The sequence below is a fragment of the Octodon degus genome, unplaced genomic scaffold, assembly GCF_000260255.1.
Source record: "Octodon degus isolate 3935 unplaced genomic scaffold, OctDeg1.0 scaffold00124, whole genome shotgun sequence".
Lineage (NCBI taxonomy): Eukaryota > Metazoa > Chordata > Mammalia > Rodentia > Octodontidae > Octodon > Octodon degus.
The window spans coordinates 6,259,477-6,281,267 of record NW_004524700.1 but is presented as its reverse complement, the minus strand read 5'-3'; the positions used below and the strand labels follow the sequence as shown (position 1 = coordinate 6,281,267).

Sequence of the window (21,791 nt, the reverse complement as noted above, 5' to 3'; positions counted from 1 at the left end):
GCTTTCGTGCAATTCTGACTGTAGCCCCCTTTCCCAGTTCTTTCCTGGCTCCTGAGGAGTTAAATAATGCCATCTCCTGAGCTCTCTGGATTCTGTGGCCAAAATAAAGTGGTTTCACAATTTTTCACTCTTCTAGCTTGGAATTTATCTTTTTTCTGTCTACTGAGTCTGTTACTATATATGTATCTCTTTCGAAGAATCCAATGTTTTATTGTTGCCCCCTCTTTTTTACTCTGTTCCTACAAGTATCTCTTTACTCTGGTTCCAGTGTAATATTAGAATAATGCAAAATTCAATGAAAATATTGGTATTCTTAAATCAGCATGATTCCCCTTTTAAGTTTTTAATACTATGTGTGCTTAATAGTATATATTACCTTAATAATATAAAATTTCTAAAGCAATATTTATTTTGACAAAAATATCAAAATGAGTATAATGATCAAAAGGAACTAAATATTTTTGTGAGTCCTCTGAATAGCTACACAAGTAGTTGAGTACAGTAGAAATTTCTCCAAATTACTAGTGGATTAGTTAAATTTATCTACAGTTGGGAGTGGATTAGGCAGTCAATGTTTCTAAGACAAATAGGACTTATAATAGGAATGTAATTAAATATATATGTATTTTAAAGACAAAGTTTGTTATGGCTTTTAGCTAGATGACCCTCCCAATCTTCATGTGCTTATAGGTTTTTTAGAAGTGACTGGATCAAGAGTGTGTGATAGTAGGACTAAGGAGTGTGGTGTTGGGTTAGCCCACTGATTATTGGTTTACCAGAGTTCCTTTGTATGGATAGTGGGAAGGCTCACCTGGGTGTGGGTGGTACTACTCAAAAGGCTTGGACCTGAGTGGGATAAAAGGGACAGGGAGGCCTGCTGCTGCTTCCTACTGTGCAGCAAATGCCTCTTTCTCTGCCCTGCCATGGGCTGTTTCTCCTCTGTGATTCTCCTCTGCCATGCAGCCCTGTCTCAGAGCCAGCCAACGGGGGACAAAACTCCTACAAACTGTGAGATTAAATAGACTTTTCTTTTTTTAATTTGTAGGTATTGCATATTGTGTCTCAGCAACAAGAAAGTAACTGAGACACAGTTATATGTTACACAAGTATGTTTTGGTCAGTGAAGAACTGTGTGTGCAGTGATGGTCCCATAAGAATATATCACCTACCAATATTGCAGTCATTTTAGTTTATCAAGCTCTATGATGTTTGTACAATGACAAAATCACCAAGTGACATATTGTTCGGAATGTGTCTCTGTTAATAGGCATACATGACTTAAATGCATATTGAAGAGAACAAGAATTATTGTGAAATTTATTTGGATAAAAAAGTGAACTGGATTTGTAGAGCAAGCCCAGAGGACACTAAACCAAATGCAAGAATAGAAAACCCCTCTGTGGTTCTTGCATCTGGCAAGATGAGCTTAGATGCCATTTATTTTAAGAGTCAACATACTGACTTACATGGGCATAAGCGGGCTAATGTGTTGTGCTATGAAGATTAGTGCTGACCAGCTTGAAATTAGCCTCTGTCCTAATGTAACTCAAAAGCACTGACCTTTGCAGAATCATAAAACATTGATTAAGAATATTGCTTGGTAATTAAGGGAAAGAATTGAGGAAGATTTAATCAGCTTTTTGGCATTTTTAAATTGAAAATGTAAAATTGATAACAGTGAAATTTATAACATAGCCAATGGGTTTTTAAATTTTTTTTTAATTTTTTTATTTTGAGCCAATGTGAATATTCCACAACATATTCCTCTGTGCTATTGATTATGGCCATTTTGTTCTTTCCATCTTGGGGCTATTATTAAATTATTTTTTTCAACCTTCTAACACATGTATTTTGGTAAATAATTGTATTCACTTTGTTAGGTATATACTTAATAATAAAAATGTTTGATAATAATAAGAATGTTTTTGGTTTTGATGAGTATTATTAAAGAGTTTTTGGAAGTAGTTGTACCAACTAGTTTTTTTTTTTTTTTTTCTTTCTGTATTTAGGACAGGGTCTATAGGGTCTACAGGGTTTTACTATGTAGATTGGACTCGTGGTGATCCACCTGTGTTCAGCCTCCCAAGTGCTGGGTTATATGCTCACGCCACCATGCCCAGTCTGAGTCATTATCTCAGTGCACCCTGGGGATGGGGCAGGCTCCAGCAAGCACAGGATTAAACCCTGGCCACTGTGCTCTGCCTAAGCAGGCGCTTTAGTCTGGCTGAGCTATCAGGCTGGCCTTGCCAGTGGATTTTTTGATTAGTGAGGAAATTCTGTTCTCGATGAGTGTCTCTGTACATAAGTCAACTAATTTTTTTTAAATTATATATTTATTTGGTATAGGGTCTCACTGCACAACTCAGACTCATACAGTACTGGGGACTGAACAGTTAGTTGTCTTTGCGCTTGCCACGTCGGCACTTAGTCCACTGAGCTGTCTTCCCAGCCTGTCAACTAATTATTTAAAGTGGTATTTAGCTATAGGGTTTACCTGGTGGAGCATCAACTTAGTAGGTTCTTATTTAAATGATTATAGCAACAAACTTACTTTTCTTAATCTTATTATTAAGGACTTATGCATTCAAGTTATTTCCTTGTGCTGCTCATTTTAGAAAGCACGACTGCTAGAAGTGCAGTGTCATCTGCAAACATCTTTTACTGGAATATGAAATAAAAATTGTTTAAATTCTAGTCTGTAAACTAACTGGGGATCTTCTGGTTATTGCACTTTATGCTGTTTTTTAAAAAAAATTCTCTTCTATTAGTTCCCAGAAGAGAGAGGAAATAAAGAAACATCCACAGAGAGATGGAATTTTATTTTCAAAGTGAAGCATAATTAAGATTAAAATTTGAAGTGTATCTAATTTACTCTGGAAGCCCAAGGAAATTTGTATAAGTATGAGAAAGTTTGGAAAATTACACTTGTAATATGTGCCAATTAAATTTAAAGGAGAAGATGACTTACTTGAAATTTAGAAATACTGAGTAAAGACGTGCTTGCGTTGAGATCATCTTGCTGTTGTGGTATATGCAAAGGGCAGATGGGAGAAGCCAGTTCAGGATAGACAAGGTTGAAATGCTCAGATGGGAGAAGCTCTTCCTTTTCCTCTACAAATGGCTGTTCTTCATTTGACATGTCCCAGCAGAGCCCAGCTGTTAAGTGTGAATGTGTGTACTTTTTATTTAATTTCATCAGTAGTGAGGCCACGTATGTCACAGGCAGGTTAAGTCATCAGGAGGTGGGCTTCTGTGTGCTTTAACCTTTTCTAGCTCAGGGTGACCTGCGAGTCATAGGACTTGGCACGGCAAGCTTTGAGTTCCCAGATCTTAATTTATTACCAAAATTTCAAATATTCAAAAAAAAAAAATGATAATACAATGATTCCAATGAACCCAAAACCTAATGTAAGCAATTATCTTGATTGGTGCAAATTATTTTAAACACATTCTACTCTTTTTCTAAGCCCATTATGGTGAAGCCAAGCCCAGATGGCATATTATTTCATTTTGAAATGTTTTAGGCTTTCTGCAAAAGATAGTCCTTTTTTTCTTTTAAAAAAAGAAGATACCTATATTATTATTATCACTTCTGCACAAAATTTCCCTGATTTTTGATTAATGTTTTTCTATAGCATTGATCAGGCAAAGTTTGAGCATGACTAAACTCAACTAGTTTGGCTTTTGCATTAAAATTTCCATTACATTTCATCACAAATGTGTATGATACATTGTGTTCAAATTTACTTGTAATTCTGTCTTAGTTACTCTTCTTTGTTGCTGGGACAAATACCTGAAATGAAGGAAGGCAAGGTTTATTTAGCTCACAGTTACTGGAGGTTTCAGTCCATACTCAGCTGGGTCCAAGCACAGCAGCACCTAGCAGAAAGCAACCATTCATGGTGGAGGCAAAGAGCAAGCCAGAGCAAAGGGAGAGGTAGCAGCAGCTCAAGCAGCTAGCTTCTCTTCCCTCCTTACATTGAAATGCAAATTACCTGCCCCAGGGCAGGTGCAGCATTCACATTAACAATAATCAGTTACAAACTCCAGAAGTCACCCCAAGACTGCATGAGGCTTTGGGGGGATACCTAGACACAAACCATAACAATTCCTCAATTTCTTTTATTTTCCAGCCCACCCTGGGGGTGTGGCTGGCCAGTGATCGAACCGCGGTTCTTGTGTGCTTGCCTAAGCTTGCCTAAGCAGGTGTTTTAGATCCCTGAGCTATCTCCCCATCCCCAAACTTATATTCCTGACACACTTATTTTCAATAATTACTTCCTTTTTCTTTTTTTTTTTTTGGGTTAGAACCGGGGATTGAATTCAGACCCTTGCACTTGCCAGGCATTCTACTGATCCATCTCCCCTGTCCCAATAATTATTTCCTTTATTTCTTACTATGCTAGTATTCTTCTTATTTATCTCAACATTTTTCCACTGAATGGCTTTATGCAATGGAATAAATATGGTTTCTTTTCTATCATTGTGAATTGTCTTAATTGAAGTATGCTATCCTCTAGCTACAAATATTCAGTACATTGATTACAGCAAACTATTACTGATTGCAAAAAACAATATTTTATTCTGCAAGTTGAAGTTTTTCTGCCGTAATATCAGTAATCCTCTGATAGGATAGCTAAAGCGGAATGTCTGTGCTTCAAATGAATGCCTTGGGGCCTAGATTACATTTTTCAATCCCAAACATAGTCTACTGGTATCATGAGAGAATTATGATATTATTAACTAAGGCACAGAGCTTTTAGTGCTTTGAAAACTGAGGGCAAGCTGCAGATCCACTTCTGTCCCTGCTAAAAGTCAGTTAGTGGTGGTTAAAGAGTAGTCAATGCAAACCAGTATAATTGTACTCTTGCTCTTCCAAGATGGTCTTACCTATAGAAAAAAATAATCTTCTATGACATCCAGCCTTACAAAAAACCAGCTGAGCATTTAGGTACGTAGAATACCAACTAGGGTATCCAGAAATTTTTATGAAAGACAAAAGATACAGAATTTTATTAGAGCTTTTTCTTTCTCCTCTAAATCAAGAAAAGACTATTGTCCTATTTAAAGACTATTGTCCTATTTAATGAATAATAACTAAAATATATATTGTATTATGGAGATATGCAATACCAAATTTGAAAGCCATAGGGAATTTTCAAGTTATACTGAATATTTTGATAACATGAATGCATTTAAGAGCACATTGAACATATGTGCTCCTTAAATTTCCAATGTCCAATGGGCATATATTGCTTTCTTCATGCTACTCCCTTATATATTGGTTGCATCAGTCAGAAGAGGTGATGTTATACGTTAATAATAAACCCTGCAGCACTGCAGGTTACTTCTCATAGAAGACCTGCTGTGGATCGTGCAGTCTCTCTGCTTCTAAAGGTAGCTGTCATTCAAGTGTTGGTAGTTATGTTTTGATTCATTTCTTATTTCTTTAAATATTGCTAAAACACTATCCTTTATGCTCATGGCTTTGATGAAGACACACAAAAGGAAGTGTTTGGTCCAATTTTGTTCTTATTTTCCTTATGAGATCTCCATATCAACATGGACTTCTGTGAACACTTTGGCTGTAGAAAAGAAAGCCTGAAAATGGTGTTTCCATTCCTGAATGCTTCCACAGGAGAGAGGCTCATGAGCATCCACTCACATTTCATTGGCTCAAGCAAGCCACCGTGTTATAGTCAAGCCAAAGAGGCCAAATAAATGGTCCCTTGATTACCCAGAGTGAAAGAACTGGAAATCCTAGGGGTCTCACTGATAATGAACAGAACAATTCTATTCTGACTTACTTCTTTGGCTCTGTATTTTCTATCTACCACTTTGATGGGACAAAACAAAGATACCATTTTGTGTCTTTTTCTTCTTAATCAGAAATAGTTTTGCCCAAATGTCATGAATTACCATAGATATATGGATGACGTTAGATCAATGTTTCTAAAACTTTCCTGCACGTACAAATCAACTAAGATCTTGTTAGAGTACAGATGCTGGTTCAGTAGCTCTGAGATGGGCCAAGATTCTCTGTGTTAAAGAGCTCCCAGGATGCCTTTGGTCTGTGAAGCACACTTTGTATAGAAGTGTTTGGTCTATTGTTCTACAGAATGTGGGGCATCACGGTTTTAGTTTGATTCCAACAGAACTTTAGAGGTTTTTTTTTTCTTTTTCTTTTTGTCTCTCCCTTCATTTGAATTAGGGGCAGTGTGGCAGTGTTACAGGGTGGTAGTTGTCAAACATGTGGGAAAACTGTCAGTGTAGTGCAAAGCATGCTTCTGAAAGATAATTGGCTTTGTGTTCATTCATATTAAAATGGAACTGCTAGGAAGAAAGGGACCTTAATTGAGCACTTAAAGTCTCCCACTAACAGCCACCCTCTCATTATGGTGGGGCCTACGCAGCAGGACACTGGAGGAAAGAGGAGATACAGTAAACAGCTCTATGCTCTTTTCCTCTTAAGAGCCCTTCCTGAGATCAAACGCAATTTGTGCTAAGCAGACAGCCACTGACTAGATTTACCCCAGCAAGCAGCTCAGAGACTGGCAGTTAGAACGTTTGTCATCCTGCTTCATATTATCTAATTATTAATAGAACATTTCTTGTTCTGCTGATCCTTAGCTAATTAAGATTTTTGCATGTTTGCATTTTAGCATGCAGCATTCCAGATGAGCTGCTTTTGTTTCCAAGATGCAGTTAAACTTCAGAAAGTCTGAGGCCCAGTGCACAGGTTCAGCTGGGTGGCAAGCAGCAGACTCTGAGAATGCTCAGAGTGCTTCTCCTTTCTCCCAGAGGCGGTATTTTCCCTTTGCTCATTTGTAATCCTGGCTCAGGTGGTGGAATGGGTGTATTGCTATAAATTAATAGCCGTGTCTCATACTTCTTTCTCCATAGGTGTAATTCAAAGAACTGTCACAAGAAATAGCAAAGCTATATATTCTTCTTTATAGCTACTGTCATAAAGAAGTCCCAATTACTTTAAATTACCACAAAATGATTTCAAAATCAACCCCAGATCTGCTGCCCTTGATTTTCTTGGGATTTGTTCAAAGGGCAGGAGATAGAGCAGTATGTTTCTGGGCATATTATATAGCGGTTACATTTTTCATGATCAAGGAACTTTTAGTTTACAGCTTCTTTCCTTTGAACTAATTCATTGAAGAAGACAATAATTCTAGGTTCATTCCCTATTATGCTGACACTCAATTTTTAGAGGTTGGGCATATTTCACTTCTGTTTTATCATTAAAATCTTTGAAATAATAAATTAAAATCCTAGCAAATGCTTGGTTTTACACAATAAACTGACACTCATTTGTAGCCAGGAAACCAGCAGTTCTTGAATCCTATCTTGGCAAAGCCCTCCCACAGGAGCCCCAATAAAAAACGGATGTACAGCTCATAGTGACAAAGGCAAGGAGAATGTTCCTTTGGTCCTCAGGATTCTGCTACCCCGGGTCATAGCAGAGGCTTACGCTAAAAGTTGAGGATGCCTCCCCTCATATCATAATTTTGCCATCAAGAGGTTGGCATAGGGGAAGCAAACAAAGAAATGGAAACATTTTGTTATGTGTAAGTAAACCAAGTGAGAGATGTGCTGAGGTTTGCCCAGAGGGAAAGGCTCTATCATGTGTATGCCCTACAAAGGGAGTGATAATTTTTATAGATTTAGATACCTGGGGGGTTGAATTGCTTCCTCTGTAATGCTTCTTGTTCATGGAAATGGTACGTTAAGAGAGGTGTCTGCAGACTCTGAGGAAGATGGAACAATAGCCTTCAATCCTAGAGTTCTCTAAGGTCTAGGAACTTAGAGGGCAGAGAAACATGAAGTATTTAATTGATGAAATGATTTTGAACCTGAGCCACAGGCCCAGGGGCAGCTATAAAGTCTCAGCTCTGCCATATGGTTGCATTTTGAAGTATGTGGACTGAGTGTTGAAGAGGTAGATGAGCTCTATATGTTAGGAGGAGCTTGAGAACATTTGAGAGGAATTCCGGAAGGAGAAATCAAAGATGTAGAGAGTTGAAGTTACCTAAGAATTGTGAGATGAGCCAATTCACAAATAGCAAAAGCTATATAGCTATAAATTCAAGTTTCTTAGTAAAAAATTTCAAACAGATCTCTTTTACCTGTGTTTCTTGTGGCTAAAGACACATCAAAATCTTATACAAATGGAAATTTCTATTTGTGGACTCACCCATCTTACCTATGAAGAATTGGGAAGTCATTGTTTCTGTTTCTTATCCTTTGACTAGAACATATGTTTTGGTGCTTTGGAGCTCCACTGCTCTTGCAAATAGTACTCACCTTTATAGCATTTGCTTTAGCAAATACAAATATGTTTTTATGTATTTATTTTCTTTTCCATACTGGAATTCAAACTCACCTCACATTTGCCAGGCAGGTCCTGTGCTGCTGAGCTCTATCCCCTGTCCCTACACTTTTATTTGTAAATTTAATTAATTAATTTATTTATTATTTTGGTACTTGGGATTGAACTCCGGACCTTGCACTTGCTAGGCAGGTGCTTAAGCCACTGAGCTATCTCCTCAGCCCTGTAAATTTATTTTAGCTGGTACTTGTAAACATTAAGCTTATGCACTTATGGTATGCCATGTGACATCTGATGCACACATACATCATGCAGTGTTTAAATCATGTTGTCTCCTCAAATATTTACCATTTTTTCCATTTTTATTTTTTATTAGTATTTATTTGCTTTACATACCGAATACATTCCTTTTCTTTATGATAAAAGCTTTCTAAATATTTTCCTTAAGTACTTGAAGCTGGGCTGGCAAGACAGCTCAGTGGTCTAAAGCACTTGATCAGCAAGCTTAGGCAAGTGCAGGGATCACAGTTCAATCCCAGGCACCACATGCCACACCAGCCCCACTCTAGGGGTGCTGATCCTACCACAGAGTCTAGGTGCAGTGGCATATACCTGTAATCCTAGCACTGGGAGGCTGAAAACAGGAGGATCACTGTGAGTCTAAGATGTGTAGTGAGACACTGTAATAACCAAATACACTAAGATAAAGAAATAAATAAATATTTGAATTTGTCAGCACATTATTTTTATTTCTAGTTACTGTACTGTGAAATAGTACAGCAAAACTCCTTTCTCTTGTCTTACTGTGATTTGTACTCATTTATCAACTTTTTCTAATCTTTCTGCTTACTTGCCCCAGTCTCTGGTAGCCATTGTTCTACTTAGAATTTATTTTTATTTTAAAGAAAAAAGAGTTACAAAATTTCAAACAAAGATGATAGGAAATTAACAATGGTTATCATATTGCATATTTCTATCTTCAAAAAAGTTACTAAGACAGATATAGGCATTCAAAATTGATCAAATAGTATAATCACTAGTTCTTTCCATGAATGAATGGAGATTAGAGTACAATTTTCTTAACTATCTTGTCCAACATTCATCCATGATAAAAACCCTACAGAAAATCAGAATGGATGGTCTTTACCTCGATCTGATAAAAGCCATCTATCTCAGTTCAATAGCCAGCATCATACTAAATGGCCAAAACTGAAAGCTTTCACTCTAAAATCAGGAACAAGACAAGGATGCCCACTGTCAGCACTCGTGTTCAATGTAGTTCTGGAAACATTATCCAGAACAGTTAGACAAGAGAGAGAAATAAAAGGAATAATGATATAGGAAAGGAAGAAGCAAAATAATTGTTATTTGTAGATAACATGTTACTTTAGCTACAAGACTCCAAAGACTTCTCCAAAGACTTCTAGATTTAATAACCAAAGTCAGTAGCACAGCTGGATACAAAATCAACACTCAAAACCCAGTAGCATGCCTGTACACAAACAATAAGTGTGCCAAGAGAGAAACTAGGGAAACAACACCATTCACAATTGTATTAAAAACCAAAATGCTCAGGAATCAATCTAACTAAGGAAGTACAAGATCCATACATTGATAATTATAATACCCTGAAAAAATAGGTCAAAGAGAATTTCAGGAAATGGAAAGATGTTCCTTACTCATGCATAGGAAGAATGTACTTGAAATGCTTATGAGAACAACTTTGTAGATTCCACATGTAAGCATGACCCTGATTGGTCTGTGCTTGGCTTTTTTCACATAATATGTTGTTTTCCAGGTCCATCCATGCAGTTGTTGATGACAAGATTTCATTCACTCTTATGGCTAACTAGTGAGAGTGGTATATATGGACATATTCTCTCTCTCTCTCTCTCTCTCTCTCTCTCTCTCTCTCTCTCTCTCTCTTTCTTCCTGTATTTGGTACAGAGTCTCACAGCACAGCTCAGACTCATAAGGATTCTCCTTTTTCAGCCTCCCCAGCACTGGGATTATAGGTGTGTGCCACCATGCTGGGCCTCGGTGGCCAATTTAACACTGTCCCTCAGGGGTGCGGCTGGTACAGTATGTGGTGCTCAGAATCAAACCCTGGTCCCTGTGCTTGCCTAAGCAGGCACTTAGTCCAGTGAGCTATCTTGCTAGCTCTGGACCATATTTTTTAATTCAGTCATCAGTTATTGGACACAGTTTTTTTTCTTTCTTTTCTTCTGGTTTTTTGCTACTGCAAGTAGTGCTGCACTGAATACAAGAGTCCAGACATCTCTTTGACATACCGACTTCATTTCCTTGGGGTAAAACCCAGGAGTGAGAATGTAGGGCCACATGGCAGCGCTGCTTTTAAGTTTCTGAGGACCCTCTGTGCTGTTTCCCACAATGGCCAGATCAGTTTGTGTTGCCCCGTCAGTGTGCCAGCATGTCTTGCCCTCCACACATGTACCCACATTTGTTATCCTCTGGTGTTTTGGATAATGCCCTTCTTCTGGGAGTGAGTTGATTCTCACTCACTGTGGTCACTACTGCTGTTTTTCTTATAGTGATGCTAAACATATTGTGTACCCATTGAATAACAAGTATATTTTTGAAATACATTTTATTAAAAACAAGGATACATGCTGTGGTTTAATGAGCACTGGATTAAATGAATTTATCGAAAAATCTTATATCCCCCAACTCTAAATTTTTTTATATTCTTCTGTACTTAGAATATAGTTGGCTGTCTCTATTCTTGGTGTCTCCTCTATAAATTCAACCAAAACTGCTTGAAATTCTTTAAAATATTCTGTCTATGCAGAACATGTATGGAATTTTTCCTTATAAGTATTTCCTAATGAATACAGTCTGAGAAACAGTTGAAATAGTATGAAACAGTGAATGTTTAATGTCTTCACCAAGTGTGATAAAAATGCACTGAATGCTGCTGCCAAGTGTTAGCCAACAGGATGCGGGCTTGTAAAATGTTATGCTGTGTCCTCATTCACTTTTTTTACCCAACCTGGCATCATGTGATTTCTGGCTTTTCCCCAAAGACAGAATGACCATGAAAGTTAAACATGTTGAATCAATTTAGGACACTGACTGACAGCGCAACTAAAGATACATACAAGAAGTAAATGACTTCCATCCCTGCTTTGGAAAGTGACAAGAATGATGGAGTAAGTGCATTCAAACTCAGGGGGGTTTCTTAGGGGGATTAGTGGCAATGTGCCTTTAGCTATAATAAGCTTTGAAAAAAACCTTAGATTTTCACTATATTTTTTGATCACATTATATATAACAGCCATGTATACAGTATTTGCATTATGTTAGGCATTCTAAATATTTGAGATATAATTTTAAAATATATGGAGGGCTGTGGTGTGCTATATGCAATTACTATATAGGAGATTTACCTAATTATATTTTATATAAAGATGGTACTTAAGTGGTGATCAGAACAAATTCCCTACACATACAGAGGGGTTGGGCAGATGGCGCAGGAGAATAAGTGCTTGCCTGGCAAGCACAAAGGCCTGAGTTCAATCCCTGGTACCATAAAAAAAACCAAAAAGAAAGAATGATCAAATGATCAGATATGGAAGACTATACCACACACATTATTCATAAGTGTAATTTTTGAGCATTGTTCATTTGTTATACACTGGATGTTTGTGTTCCCTTCCAAATTCATATGTGAACTCAATACACAATATGATAGTATTTGGCTTTTTTAAAAAAGAAGTGATTATTGTTAAATGAGGTCAAAAGGATGAGACCCTGATCTAAGGGAATTAGTGTACTTGTAAATTGAGACATCAGAGAGTTTTAATTATCTGTACCAGAGAGCAATTTTTCTCCTTGTCTGAGTAGAGAAGTCACATGACCTAACAGAGAGATGGTGGCCCCGTTCACAACTCCAGAAAAGGTCATACCTCAGAAAGAATCCTATCCTAACAGCATCTTAGATGTTCTAGTTTCTGTAATTGTGAGAAATACCTTTTATGGCTTAAGCCAGCTAGTGAAGGGTCATTTGTTATGGTAGCCTGAGTTGGCTAATGTGTTACTCTTAACTCTCCATAAAAATATGGCAATTATCTAAATTTAAGTTTAAATTTTTCTAAATGAAAGTTTTTTTCTATTAAATAAAACAGTTTATTTAATTTATCCTGACAGTTGCTTTAGAAAACCTCAAAAGTTTTTCCTAGACACTGAAATATCTAATTTGATACAAGTTTTTCCAGGAAGGACTGCTCTTCACTATATTCTTGGACACCTTGTGTATTATCACATTTTCAAAATCCAAATCTGCTAAACATTGTTTGAGAGTGTATTTCTATCTTGACATAACTCAAAATCATTACCTTTGATCATTTCTTCTCTCTGCTGTAGAGTCAGGCTCTTCTTGCAAGCTGATTGCTTTGCTTCCCTCTGGCTTTTGTCCCAAGCTTTTTGCCCCTCCCTCATTCCTGTCTCCATACCAAACTACATTTTTTTTTTTTTCTACTTACTTGTATGCCATGTTTCTACTGCCTCACCTTGCCACTCACTAAATACTCATATTAATCTAAACTTGTTATTTTTGTATTGTTAAACCTGAAGGATATTTTGGGGTCTTGTCACGTATTTCATGTGACACTGCCCCTCCTTCAGATGGCGTCTTAGTGCGCTGGCCGCTTAGTGGGCTGTTAGTGCCCCAAGTTCTCTGGGTGTACTTTTCCCCTGCATTCACCTCCACTGCTGTTTTCATAAATCTTTTCTAAGCTTGGTCCAGGACCTTGTTATTCTGTGGTCTTTCCTTAGGCAACAGCACTTATGCTTAAAGTTTTAATCTCTTCCACAAGTAAGTGGGCCACAAATTTACATCTATAGGTGAGATGGCCTCCTGGCTCCATGGAATCCACACTTCCAATGTTCTTTGATGACTTATGCACACTTCAAAATAAAAAAGGTAAACCTTAAACTTGCAAAATTTACCCCTACCTGTTTTTTCTTGTTGGGCATACTATCACTGCATGGCGTCATCATTCATCTGAGATACGCTGTCTAGAGTCTCAGGAATAATTTCTTGATACCTCATTTCCCTCATCCTTGTATTTTCTCATTCCAAATTTATTCCACAAATATGTAAGTGCTATTATGTACCTGACATCACTCATGCTGCCACTTATACTTGATTAAAATAAGTCTGTATCCCATCCATTACTCAGCCCTGTCAGTTTTGCTTCCTATATATAACCTACTCCATTTGTGTCATCCATTCTAGTCCAAGCGATCATCATCTCACACTCTGCTGCAATAATCTCTTATTAGGTTTATTCTTACAGTTACTGGAACCACCTTTCCAAAGTTGGTAAAGACACCCTCGCCCAGTCTTCTCCCAGCTCTTGATTAAAGCCCCTCTTAAAACAAAAAAAGTCATTAGTGTGACTTGTGTGTGCTTTTATCCATGCTGTCTCTCTAGCCCCATCTATCCTTATATGTTCACGCTTCTACTCTTGCTGCTGACCCTCCCTTTTTCCCCACGTTCTTTGAATACTTTTCCTTCTACTTTTTGCACAACCTAACTCCATAGCTCTATTTCCCCAGACTAGACCTAATCCTGTTGCCATGCACTCACACGGAGCAGAGCCAGGGTTTTAGTTTGGACCTACAACATCTGCAATGCTTAGAGCAATGCCTGGCACATATTACAAGTTAATTAATATTTCTAAATGAACAAAGAGTTTTAATCTCATTTTATGAAAATCAGTTGCTCAGGCCTTTTGTTCATTTGCTCATCATAATGAATTTCTTTGGATTTTATGAGCATTTGCTTAGCTTCTACATAGAACCCTTGTTCTGTCCCAAAGTGACCTTTTAACCAGTTTCACGTAGGCACTGTCATCCTTGATTATTTAAAATGCAACAGAGAATCATACTATTTACCTGAAACTAAGGATAATCATTGAGATGTATGTAAATTAACATCAATTACTTGCATTTATCCACATTTTCATTTAAACTCATAGCTACACACAATTGCATAAATTATTATAAAAACTGATATTCATAGGAGAAAACCTTGTAATTATGCTGGGGTAAAAAAAAGATGACTGACAGAGAGGATGATAGAATTATTTCTGTTACTTGATTTAGAAAATTACACAAACAGTTTGCTTAAGGTCTTGTGATTGCCAGAGTCAGATGCAAAAATTTGGTGTGTTTTAAATGATTTTTCCCCTTATCCTGCTTCCTGCAGGGCTGCTGAGGAGTACGAGCAGAAGCTGGTCAAGTAAGAGAGTGAAAACTGGGCAAGCTACCAAACTTTGGTATCCAAGGACTTGTGTATCCAAAGATCTAAAAAAGTGTAGAAACCCCCCTGGGACTGCTAGCTGTTAGTCTTGGGTGATGTGCGTTGGGCTCATGCTCTCAACGTTTCTGTGGTAAAATGGAATCAGGAAAATGTGTCTCTGAGGAGGCTGAGGATTCAGTAAGGCAATACCTGTGGCTGCTCAGTGAAGTGCTATCCCATACCCTTAGCTTATGTGAAGATTATTTTTATTGTTAATAAATGAACTTCCAAAAACCATCAGGGATTTCTTATGTCTAAGTCTTTTTGAAATAGCCAGACTTTTTAGTGTATTTTATGACCCAGACAGTAGAGCTTGCCAGGGTAAAAAGCAGATGATCACGGCATAATGTGACACTTGAAATATGACAGCCTCAGTCTAGAGAAGTCCAACCTTTTGTGTTAAGCTCCACCTCCCTAACTTACCTTCATTATAATATTTTAAGGAAAAACTCTTCTCTCCATTTTCTGTCGCAGTGTCCCACTGGCTTCGCTTTCTATCTCCTGTGAGTCCTGCACCGGGGCTTTTTCATCACTGTAGGACTTAGTATTTTACTTTAATTTCCTCTCAGTATACCATGCTAGAGTGCTTTTGAAATTTTGACATTCTTTGCATCAATGATTTGTCCTTTGAAATAGAGAAATAACATTTATCATCCTGACATTTGAGATCGAGACTGTAGCATGTGTTCCTTCTGAGCCTTGTTCTAGGTAGTAAGTTCGGCAAGGTCTTAGGATGTCTGCTCGGAGAGGAGATGGTGTCCATAGGAACTTGGAGCCAGTGAGTTGTGGACACAGGATTTGCAAGGTTTCTCCCTGCAGACCATTTTTTCTTTTTTACCTTGTGCAGAAGTGTTTTTTTTTTTTTTTTCATAATAGTTTCTTTTTAAACCTTTCCCTTCCTGTTATAAATGGAAGAGTTCTTTTGGGCATTTTCTCTTTTTAGTGTTAGTGGTAGATGCTAAGGCATTAGTTCTTTTGATACAATGTCAACATTGTCTACATCTATTAATCACTGTTATTTTCCCAAGATGACTTTAGAGGTATAAATCTTAGACTTAATGATTTGATAGGACTTACAGGATGATGAGGCTGAATTATCTTTTGCTTGATCTTGGCTATATTGTCCAAGAAATTGTTTTTAAGAATCCTTTAAATTTGAAAATATTTTGAATCTTAAAACTACATACTACACATGTAAATATGTGAAATGTAAGGTTTTTTTAAAGATTATATTTGACTTTTTTGGGTTACTTTTTAGTTATATAAGAAAAACTTCAGAAATAAAAATGCTTACCAATTTTTTATTTTTCTCTTGTGCTTAGAATATTAGGATTATGTTGTATTTGACACAATTAGGTTGATGATTAGGAAGACAACTCTTTAAGTTTATATGTAAAATCTGTGGGGAACAATGAGAGATAAAGAATAAGTTGCTATTATACCTTTTGTGAATCCCTGAATCTGGGCTTCCTAAGAAGTACAAAGCAGCTAGTTAAATTTAAATTTCTTACAAAGAATGAATAATTTTTAATGTAAATCTTTGCCAAATATTTCCAGAATAAATTTATGCTATCAATACTGTTTACTGTATAACAAGAACACCTTGTATTTTTATTTGCTAAATTTGGCAACTACGTCTATATATCAGTCTCTTTAGTACTACCATTGCCTCTGTGGACACTGATTTTCTTTTTGGGCCTACTAATTGTAGCTAAGAAGTTTTTTGTTGTTGTTGTTGTTGTTGTTGCTAAACCTCAGATTCAACTCAGGCCCTTGTGCTTGCCAGGGAAGCACTTATTCTACTGAGCCACCTCTCCAGCCCTAGAAGTTATTATTTTTAAAAGTTAACTCAGCTTGGAAATGGGATCCAGTGATTACTAAAATGATCAGATAGAAAAATAACATAAAGAAACCCATGTAAGGACTGAGAATAAGCCATTAATATCCACTTAAAGCCTATAAAAAAAGTCCAAACCCACCCAATGCCAGTCTGTGCTAGGCACAGGCTGGTAGCCCTGAGGGGAACATGTTACCCACCCTGCAGCAGGGCTACCCCTAACCCTCTTTGCTACAGCTCGTACTGAGCAAGTCTTCTTCATGGTTGACAGGATGGACCAAGCAGCTCAGGAAGGCCCTGTGCTCCTGGCACATCTGCTACAAGTGTGCGTGCTGCGTGGCCTTTGCGTGGTGCTGCAGCCTCCTTCCTGTCCTGCCTTTCACTTCTCTTTGCCTTGCACAGGTGTGTGCCATCCAGGGAACCTAACTTATTTAAAACTCACTCTCCAAACTTACCACCAAATAATATTCAAATTGTTTATATTCTACTTAAGATATTAGATTCTAAAAAATTATTTAAGAAATCTTATTTGAAAAATAAGGTTCTCATAATAGTATTGGGCTTATAATAATATTGGCTGAAATGAGATTGATTTCTATCATGAAAATGGTTCTTAACTCGAATCCTATATTGCTACACAATCCAGAGCTAGTTTATGTAAACAATGTCCACATCCTTTCTTACGTACATTGCTGTTCTTTAGGAGACTAAGTAGGATGAAGTCTATTTTATTTACTTTCTGTATTTCTATTTCATTTATGTAGCACAATTTTTTATAAGTTTCCTAGAAATTGTTTTTCAATTTCTCTAAGTTTTAGCATAATTCCTTGTCAACCCCTGCCAAAAACAAAAAACAAACCAGAAACCAGCCCAGATATAAAAATGTATAATTTTATTCAGCAGTACTCATTCCCTTACATCATTTTTTAAAAAACGCATTTGGTTACAGGGTCACACTATGCAGCTTGAACTCATGTAGATCCTCTTGTTTTCAGCCTCCCCAGCACTGGGATTACAGGCATGCACCACCACGCCCAGAATCAGTGGCCAGCTTATTGAGCCTGGGGTTGGGGCCAGCACAGCATGTGGTACTGTGGATCAAACAATAGTCCCTGCGCTTGCCTAAGCAGGTGGTCCCTTACATCTTTTTGTGTTTCATAAGGTACCTATCTTTCTGTGTCTAAAACTAAGTATCTGTGATCAGAGTTTTGATTCATAGACATGTTTTCTCAAATTCTTAATGCCATCTGGAGAGATGGTTAGCAGGCAGGCTTTTGTTTCTTGCATTACATCTCATCTTCAGGAATACCATTGATCTATTCAAATCATCTATAAACCCTAATTGAAAACAGAAAGACTGCTGATGGAAGAAGAAACTTTTCAGAAAACCAGATTTTTCTTTTAGCCCCCAAAATGACAACTACTTATAGAAAAATTTTAACTAGAGAAAATATATTCAAAACACTGACAGTTCAGTCAGAATTGTTATTCTAACAGAAAAGTATTTGAACTCTAGGAAAAGGCACTGACCTCTGTGCTTTCCCCTTCAAACAGGCTGTTCAGCTGTCAGACACTCAGATAACTTTTTCTGTCCTATGACAGCTTATGCAGTGGAAGTGACAGTCTGTCTACAGTAGGACAACATGTGGCTGCTTGATGTGGGGTGGCAAGAGGGATGTCACTGTTTCACCAAGCCTCTCAGATGTGACCAGTTAAATTAATCAGGAGAGTAAAGTATGTCCTGTCACTCACTAAGAAAGAGGCAGTTCAAAGCAACACATTTTTGTCTAAATCAGCTGAGATGATGGCAAGCAGAGTATCCTTTTGTTTTAGTTATTCTCAAATTCCTCCTGGAAAGGTTACTTAGTGTTGGACACCCAAGTGGATAGCAATTTTATACTGTATCTTCACATATCGAAACTTTAGGAAGTCTTCCCAGTCAAATAAGGACAAAAGAAGAAAGTGCAGGCAGCCGAGAGGGGCATCAGTCATCAAGGCCAGAATGCTACCAATTTTATTTTTGGATGCACCACCACTCACACACTTTTGGGTCTTTTTTATTGTCAGGCCAATACATAAGCCTTAAGGTTGCCATCATCAATCTTATTTGCATACATCTGAGTGATGATCTCGTGCAAGTAGTGCTGGTTCTGTACAAGGAATCTTCCCATTTCTACTTGCACCATCCTTAGGAAGCCTTAGCTCAAGCTCACCGCTGAGCTGTTTTGCAACTCTGTGAGGACGAAGCCCAGTAAAGAACAGAAAACTCCCAACCGGACACAGATCTCACAATAGAAATCCACATTCTTGTCTGAATTCTGTTCCACATCTCATTTTAAATCTCTGGAAATTACTTTACTTTTTGACTTTTCTCATCTTAATAACAAGAGGGATTAACTGAAAACTCCTTTGGGTTTAATCCCTAGTACCAGGAAAATAAAAAAGACTCCTCCAACTTCACAGTGTAGTTAGTGTGCACTGTGATGTCAGCTGCCCTCTTGGTCAAAGGGCAGCTCACGATCATATGAGGTAACTGATGTTTACTTCAGGCCTCATGTTGTGCTGTTCTCTGTACCTGATTTTTCCCGTCTTCTTCTTCATGGATTGTGCCGAATGAGCCATTCTTTTCCAAAAGACCTACTTAGAGAGGCCACTTTCCAGTTTCAGTCTGAAGACATTATCCTCTAAGCACAGTAGGTCATTGCTGTTCCCCAAGTTCCTGTGTAAATCATTAATTAGAGTGGTCTACTCATAAACAGATGGAATTCAAAATGTATAGATTTTAAAAATAGGTTGTTTTTGCTTTCAGACTACTCTGCAATGATTACACATCATCTCCTTTTTCCCTGTGGCCTTACTATGCTTGTTACTATTTAGAATAAAAACAAAAACAAATGAATTAAAATGCTTCATTTTGTAATAAAGAAGGGGAATGGAGAGAAGGATAAGGCTGTGTGGGGGTATGTTGGTGTGTATTTTGGGGGATTCAGGGAGGAATATCATTTGCAAAATGTTTTCCTGGAACAGCAGTTTAGAATTTGTTTTGGTGTAAATTGAACCAGAAGTTTGAAAATAAGAAGAGACTTCCTAAATGCTTTCACTCTGTATAACCACCTTGTTAAATAAATGCTGAGTTTGGATCAATTCTGCTTTTCTAATTCCATTGTACACTTGGGAAAGCGGAAGGCATCTTGCATTAGGCAGAATCTGGTGTTTGGTTAAATGGAGAAGAGAGTTGCCTTCTTCACTTGGTCACAGTAAGTGACTACAGATGCTTGTAAGATTATGTTGAGAGTGTCAGCAGTGAAGCCATTGGCACACAGATTGTGCAAAATTACAGGAGGCCAGGAAATAATTTATTTTGTTAACAATCTATATCCCATCTGCAGTTTGTACCTGTTGGAGCTGAAAGTCGCTCCATTGTGAGCCTGTCCTTACTTCCCCTCCTCACTGTCTGCCTCTTTTATTTGACAGACCTGTAACACCCAAAGCCTTAAGTTCAGATGCACGTTATTAACAGCAGCCTTTACAGTCCACAGGGGATTCATTTAATTTTCTCAGTCTGTGTTTTCACAATAGTTTCAAGATGCTGGAATGTAGATATAGTTCTTGTAAAAAATAGTTTAGACAGGTTGATTCATTTAGCTACCCAGCAGACTCTGAATATGTTTTTCTAAATTTAAATTCCAAAGAAAAATCTAACCCAAACTGTTATCCACATATACAAACACAACCACACAACATACAAATATGTAAAAACAGTGTGGGGCAAGTTTTAGAACAGGCAAGAGGCAGTTTCTTATATGTATAAATGAGGTTTTTATAAAATGCCTTCATGTACGTTTACTTTGGTCCATTTTCTCTTTGGAGGAGACATGTTAAATAGACATTTATGTAAATGTGCTCCCATAGAATGTTTATTTTTCAATAACTGCACCTTCAAATTCTGGTAGAAGTTAAGAAGTTGTTTACATGTTAAGAGTAGGTAATTGTATTTTATTTTACTTGTGTGATCATAGCTGATACAGTCGGAAAATTCTTTGTCACGTCTTTCAAGCTGTATGGGAATGCCATTTCAATGCTGAATAGGTAGGTAGAGCTATGAATTATGTGTGTTGTGGATGTGTTAGTAACAAATTATTTTTTTCTTATAGCTTTTCCAAAAAGATCGTTCTGAAGGACAGGCAGCAGGACGCATGTCTAGCTGCTTTCAGAGCACACAGAAGGTGACTGATACCCAGAATAAAGTGAAAATGTTAAATTTTTATACTTCTGCCTCAGTTTGAAATGGATGTGAAAGTTGAAATTTTATTTATGACTCAGAGGATAGCAGGGCCCAATAAGGAATCACAAGGAGATGGAAACCCAATAGCAAATTTCATGCTAAAAATTTCATCATGCATCACAATGTAATTGTAAAAAAGAGGGAAGGAAATGAGTACTGTATGTACAATAGTCAAATTTAAAAAACAACTGAAACCCTACAATTTCCTTTACCAGTGGATCTACACGCTGGTCTTGGTGGTTGTAAAGGAGGAAAAGGAAGGCTGCAGCTGGGCCCCAGCCTTGCGGTCTGACATGTAGGCTAGTTTCAAACAGGGTTGAGAAAAAAAAAAAAAAAAAAAAAAACCTTCCCACCCAGAAACACCCAACAACAACAACCACAAAACCAGTTGAACTTCTGATGTGGTGTCAGGCTGCTCAAGGAGCATGCACAAATTCTTCTGAGCCAGAGCACAGAATGGAAAAATTGACTATTCCTGGCACTTCGCTTTATCAGACACACTGACCTGTCGCAGAGGTTTTTTTCAACACCACATTCCCCTGTAGGGCCATCTGAGAAAGACAAGGGTCAGGAAGAGTGCAAAGGATATTGAATTAGTGCACTTGGCAGTGTGGAGGTTAGAGGGCAGGCAGGCTCAGGATTTCTCATGGTCACAAAATAGCATTAACATTGTCAAATGAATTCAATTTAGAGCAGTTGACTCCAGACAAATAACAAAGTAGGGGCTTTTATGCTGAGGATTCCATTTCAGTACCTCAAGTCTGTCTTTTGTCCTTCTGATATAGGAATGTTAAAAACCCTCCAAATCATGTAAGAAAAATACTGTAACTTCCACACCACTTGATGTCCAATACACCGAGTTCATGTTCCCCAGAATTAAAGAATGCATTGCAAGAAACAGGAGGGGTTGAGTAGGAAATATCTATTAAGGAAAAAGACAGTTCCTCCCTGAGAGGGACAAAAGGGTGCCCAGAAAGTAGGCTGCCCAAGGACCCCACTTTTC

The 21,791-nt window shown here is 37.6% G+C and overlaps 1 pseudogene; it reads left to right on the top strand.

The window, feature by feature from the left end:
- The first annotated feature begins 20,981 nt into the window (after positions 1-20,981).
- LOC111812447 lies at positions 20,982-21,104 on the top strand (annotated as a pseudogene).
- The last annotated feature ends 687 nt before the right edge of the window (positions 21,105-21,791 follow it).